We start from the raw sequence: 6000 nt of genomic DNA on the forward strand, positions 1-6000 counted from the left end.
AAACATAGGACTAAAATGCGGCCTGAGCTGGAAAAGCAGTCTAATTGGCTTCTTTTTCTGGAAGTTATACATTTTAGTGAAATATTCATTATTATCGTTTTGGCATATACATTGTGGGACTCGGAGCTCCCATGGACATGAAGCTGAATGGTAATCAAGTTTTCTACATTTCCATGCTATTTATAGTCAATTATCAAAAATTGGTGATAATGATTCTGTTATTTATTATGTAATGTTACATCAAAATTGACAAAAATCTTTTTGCACTGCTACTACAAACATTATGAAAAGAAAACTGTGTTACTTATAATTATTTTTTTTACTTACAAGTATGATTTTTAGGATTGGCATGCAGTTCAAATTAGAAAGCCAGCTCAATTGTGTTATCATTTATTATTGAATTTATGCAGTTTTGTATGAAATTTTCATTTTTCTCATTCTGGCATTTTCAAAGTGTGAACTTGAACTCCCATCGGCCCGAAGCCTTATGCTTGTTACACATTTTACTTACATCAGTATTACCTGTTGAGCATAATTTAAATGTTGAATTTGCAGTTATAAGCCTAATGTGCTTTTGCATCAGAATTGACAGTAGCCTATTTTGTGCATTGTTATTTTCTGCTTTTTGTCTGTACATTTGACAGTTTTGCCGCCTTGTTAAATATTTGTGTATAGAAAAGATATCTTTCAGAAAAATTGTGAAATAGTTATTCCATTTATTGATCAAGGAAGTTGATGATTTATTTTGTAAAATGTATATTAAATAAATTATTGGGTAATTTTCCCAAAGTCATGACTTATTTAAATGAAAACAATGATTAATTCAAGAATTGGTATAAAATCTGTAGGTATCATTGTGTGGATATAAAGAAGGGCTGTGTGATGATCTTCTTTAGCACAGAGTTCAGAGACCTAGATAATGTCAACACTGGAAAGGTGTTTATGCAGGTGAGTCATGAGTTTGTGAAAACAATATAGCATTGCCCTCTTTTTTATCACTTTTAAATTAGTTTAGATGAATTCCTGCTTAAAAATGGCAACTCCATTGTACATCTTAAGTTGTTTTAATAGTTAAAGAAAAAGATGCAAAGAACGACTTAACTTCTGAGTTATTACCATCATTGATTCCACTATTTCTAAATGATATACAATTATTTTTAGTTCATAACACATTTGGTAGAAGTATGGCTTTTTTAATTGTACATATACACTCTCAGATAAAACTAACACTTAGTCTAAAAACTTCATTTTTAATATTTATTCACTTAAACCTCTCTTTATAGAACACCCAAACTTTTTTATTGTCATGACCATATTGTCAAGGTACCCCAGATAGGTACATGTAGCAGTACAGGCATGTTATGTCATTTATTGTCATGACCATATTGTCAAGGTACCCCAGATATGTACATGTAGCAGTACAGGCATATCATGTGCTTTAGAAAAGTGATGAGATCTTTGGGACCATTCCCAGACCCTATTGTACTAACTGTGGATCAATCTATCTCTAAGGGGATTCTTACTAGATTGCAATCAACTAAAGCAGCTTAGATGTCTGTCACACCTACTGAAGCTGCTAGGGGTAATTAATTATCGTTTATTGCTTTTTTAAATTGTTATTGATCCTAGCTGTTAGATCGATCTAGGTATGTGAACCCAGTCTTAATATTTGCTATGTCTAAAGGTTGATGTTCTAATAGATAATATTTTCTCCTATTACATGAATTAATATTGTATGAATCAATATTATATAACCCATTTTTATGTAAATATGATGATGGTTTACTCAAACTGCCAGTGTTAATGAATGGTTGTGTTCAGTTGATAGATTAAAATATTGAAAGAATACAGACAAAGTAGTATTGATGGCTAGGCAGAAAACCAAACTAAACCAAAAGATTTGGAACAATGAAAAACAACAATTCACTTCTATTATGGACAGACCATACCTGTTGCGGTGAAAATATCTGATTTTTTCAAAGAATTTTACAATTCTTGTGTCACCTCTCTTGCCTATAGATGCCATTGAATTGGTTTCATATAGCACAGAAGATATTTGTTTGATGTGTGTATTTGTGTGTATATATTCTGATCTCTATGGGCTCTCACAGACACCATACGTCAACTTAAAGTGATCCAACTCTGTGCCTAGACTCTCGCAAAGTGCAATCAGCTTAATTGACTGAAGCGCCTCTGCAGGCGTTGAATAGAATACAAAATAGCTGCTGATTATGTAAGAATATTGGAAACAAGAGGAGGCATGTCATTCACTTCAGCTGTTTGCACTCAGCAAGAGTTCCTGCAAACCTACGATTGATGTCAGATTTGTTGTTTAGTTCATTTTTCACTTCAGAATTTTGGCACATTTCTTGTGGAAGAAGTGAGCAAGGACCAGAAATTTTGGGTGGTTACTGAGACTCTGGGCGCCATCGTTGATCATCTGGACCTGTTGTCATGGAGATCAGGGTAACAGACAAACTCCAGACCATATGGTACCACAGCTGACAGCTGAGGTAAAACTGCTCCCTGTGGTTTTATTTATTTTTATCAAAACAATTAAAGACCTATAACGGCAACAGTCCCATCATCTTCATAGTGAACAATATAAAAAAGCGTCATGTTTTGCTTACTAAAATGATTCCTGCAGTTGGGTATTTAACATATTCTTTTACAATGTAATCATGTGTTTATTTGAAGACATATTGATCAATTCCAGCAATGGATATCTTCAGAAGGAATATTGTGAATTTTTTCCAGATTCATCAATAGAAAAGCAGCCTGGGAGCCCACATTCCTATCAGTATGACGGCAAGGACAAATCTGGTTCAGTTCATCATATACAAATCTTGACCAGTAGATTTACTTAGACCTGTTTCCGTACCAAGATTGATCTGACAGGATTGACCCATCTCTGAGGGAATTCTCACTAAATTGCATCCTAGATCGATCTAGGTATGGGAATAAGGTCTGAGACATATTTTTCTTCTCAAGTGTCTTAAAAATAATTAGAGTGTAGCACATCAAGCCACATAGCTTTCTGGTGTTAAATCAGTTTTATATCAGGCAACACTGATATTTAGAATTAATATTTTTCATTCTTTTTTTTTTAACTCTTATGATAGTCTCATTGGATGATTCATGTGTTTTCACATGAAACTGGTGTAAAACTTGCTTTTGTTCTTATATTCTGGATGACTGGTGCAAAAATTGCTCAAAAGGTGGAAAAAGCATGAAACTTGGCACAAATGTTCTTTGGACTATGCTGATCATTTTCAAGGGCAGTGCCCACAATTTCAAAGCGTTGCTTAGCAACCGTTGCTAAGGAGGTGATTTACCTTAGTAACAAGCTAATCTGACCTTTCTTGTTCAGTTTAAATGATTTAAAAAGGCTTTTAATAATGTTTCAAACCATCAGAACTATCACTATACTATTTTAAGACATTAAAAACCCAAGTAAACCATTGCAACAGTTGCTAGACAGCATATTACCCTAGTAACAAGTATTTAACATGCTGAATTAGCCCAGAAAGTTAGTGTTAAGGTTGATTTTTTGTTGAGTTCCTCTAGACAGAGGGGATTTCAAATGTCATTTATAATATCATTGATGTAAAAAAACAAAAACATTTTTACACCTTCTTTTATGGAAAATATTTTTTTAATTTCTTTCAATTTTTGAGTTTTGACATAATGGTTGTGATAAGATTTCATCTAGGGTTAAATTGAAATTTTCCTGAATTTCACTCAAAGAACCAATAATCTTTGCCAAAAGGGATAAGAAGTTGCTTTTAGTATTTTTAATCCACCTTTTGTTACTACCGATTCCTGACATTTCGCCGAGAAAAACGCTCTCCACTTACTCTTATTTTCTTCATAAAGAAGTATTTTAAGCCATGTAAAGTTTAGGGCCTTGGTAAAAATTTTATTTGCGGTACCTTTTACCGTCCATTTTTGTAATCAGACGCCATCCTTGCTCATTTTATTTTGTATATTTTTCCATTCCTGATAAAGTTAAATATGATATGCATATTTTAAGTATTGAGGGAGGGGGGGGGGGGCTGGTAGGAGAGTTTATACATGCACTACGTAAGATGAGAAATACTAAAGGTTTAACCACAGTTGACTTTCCTATTATTGAAAGGTTTCTCAGAGACCAGATTTCCAAGATATTTTTCATTTTGTTCAATATTTTCTAAAAAGTTTTTTTCAAATTGTATTTTGTCAGTTTCTATTCTCTACCAAGTATCTTAAATACACCTGCATGGTTTTATTTTAATTCTATTTGTTAATCAATGAAGTTCAAAAGTTTCTGTTCACACCCAAAGGCCGTTAGATGCCATATCTTACTTCCACCAAGGCTGCTCTACAACAATATAAGAGTATTCTTGCGAGATGAACATATCTGAATCAGCACTACGGTGCCATGTCATCAGATACCATGTGCTCACTCTGGTTGGACTTGTGCGGAACAGTGGGCCTATGTGGGCACATTTGCCAGAAGCTATTGACCTGTCCAGAGTTGTTCCAGTGTGCATGTAGGTGCAGATGTAGAGGCTGACAGTGTGCAAGGGCAAAATGCACTGTATATTGCACATACAAGGGAGAATTAACTTTTATTCTTATTATTATTATTATTATTATTATTATTATTAACTATTGCAAAGTTTTATAAAGAGTCGTAAGGTGATAAAAGCATGGAAATGGCTGGTTACTAATTTTGAACATGCTGCCTTAAGTATCTGCACTGGCAATTTATTTGATCGGATGTGTGTTAACACACAATTAGTTCAACTTACTGGATTAAAAGTATGAACATCTTGCTCAAAAGTGTAGTTCTTAGCTAGTATTATAGGTTTGCCTTACTTAATAGACTAACGCAACTTTAAATGCTTGTTGCTAAGGTAATATGCTGCCTAGTAATCATGGCTGAGGTTAATTTGGGTTTTAATTGCCTTAAAATAGTCTAGTGATAGTTCTGATGCCCTGACACATAGTTATTAGCATTTCTAAACCATTTAAACTGGACAAGAAAGGTCTAATTAGCTTGTTACTAAGGAAATTCACTTCCATAGCAACAGTTGCTAAGCAACGCTTTGAAATTTTGGGCACTGCCCTTGAAAATGATCAGCATAGACCAAAGAACATTTGTGCCAAGTTTCATGCTTTTTCCACATTTTGAGCAATTTGGCCAAAATATAGCACCAGTCATTCAGACTATTAGCCTTTACTTTCAAAATTAAATATCAAAACGTGTGGGGCTGTATTGTCTGTTTAAACTTTGACCCACTAACTGAGACAACCAAGTGACTTAATTTCCAATATAATGGTTTTTTAAATGAAATTATTGTATTTGTGAGGCTTAAGTTGTCTACACCATATTGAATTTGTTTGATATGATAAAACTTTGTATCACTGTGTAACGTTCTATAATTACAGTTTTAAATTTACGTGGATGTTAATAAAAAATTTATTTAAAGCTGAAGATGTAATTTTGTTTGAAATATGGATTATTGGTTTAATTTAACTAGAATGTGTACATTGTATGGCAGCATAATATTCTATAAATTACATTTTAAGCTTGTGTGGATGTTTTAAAGAATTAACTAATTAATTATATTTATCTATTCATGGGGGAGGGGGGTACTGAACCCTTAATGATTCAAACGGATTTCATATAATTTCTAGTTGAATTAAGAAGTTTTTTATACATTACTTTTTATAAAGTATTCGTTATATATAATGTATAATCAGTTTACTACAACTTCAGTTTTACCAACAAATGCACAACATAGTTTTCTCACGTTCCATGCAACGTCTGAATAAATTGGTGAAAAAACAAATTCTAACATATCTGGTTGCTCTACCTAAATCTCACGTAACACATTTTGTTCGTTTTCTGGGTTAATTAGCTTAGCTATAGTTTAAGCCCCCGTTACACTGGACGGCGTCCTTTTGCGCGACCACGAAACTGGCATAGCTGTGGTCGTAGAAGGGAGGCACAAG

The 6000-nt window shown here is 33.5% G+C and overlaps 1 long non-coding RNA gene across 1 annotated transcript in view; it reads left to right on the forward strand.

Annotated features, from left to right (window-relative positions):
- The window catches only part of LOC106170156 (uncharacterized), a 37078-nt gene extending 31599 nt beyond the window's left edge, over positions 1-5479 (forward strand). Inside the window, exons 8-10 of the long non-coding RNA XR_015332828.1 lie at positions 849-948; positions 2354-2513; positions 2758-5479. This is a non-coding gene — a long non-coding RNA (uncharacterized LOC106170156). The remainder of the gene's footprint in view (positions 1-848; positions 949-2353; positions 2514-2757) is intronic.
- The last annotated feature ends 521 nt before the right edge of the window (positions 5480-6000 follow it).

Source organism: Lingula anatina, chromosome 2, assembly GCF_051362555.1.
Source record: "Lingula anatina isolate TDL-2025a chromosome 2, LinAna3.0, whole genome shotgun sequence".
In the NCBI taxonomy this organism is placed as follows: domain Eukaryota; kingdom Metazoa; phylum Brachiopoda; class Lingulata; order Lingulida; family Lingulidae; genus Lingula; species Lingula anatina.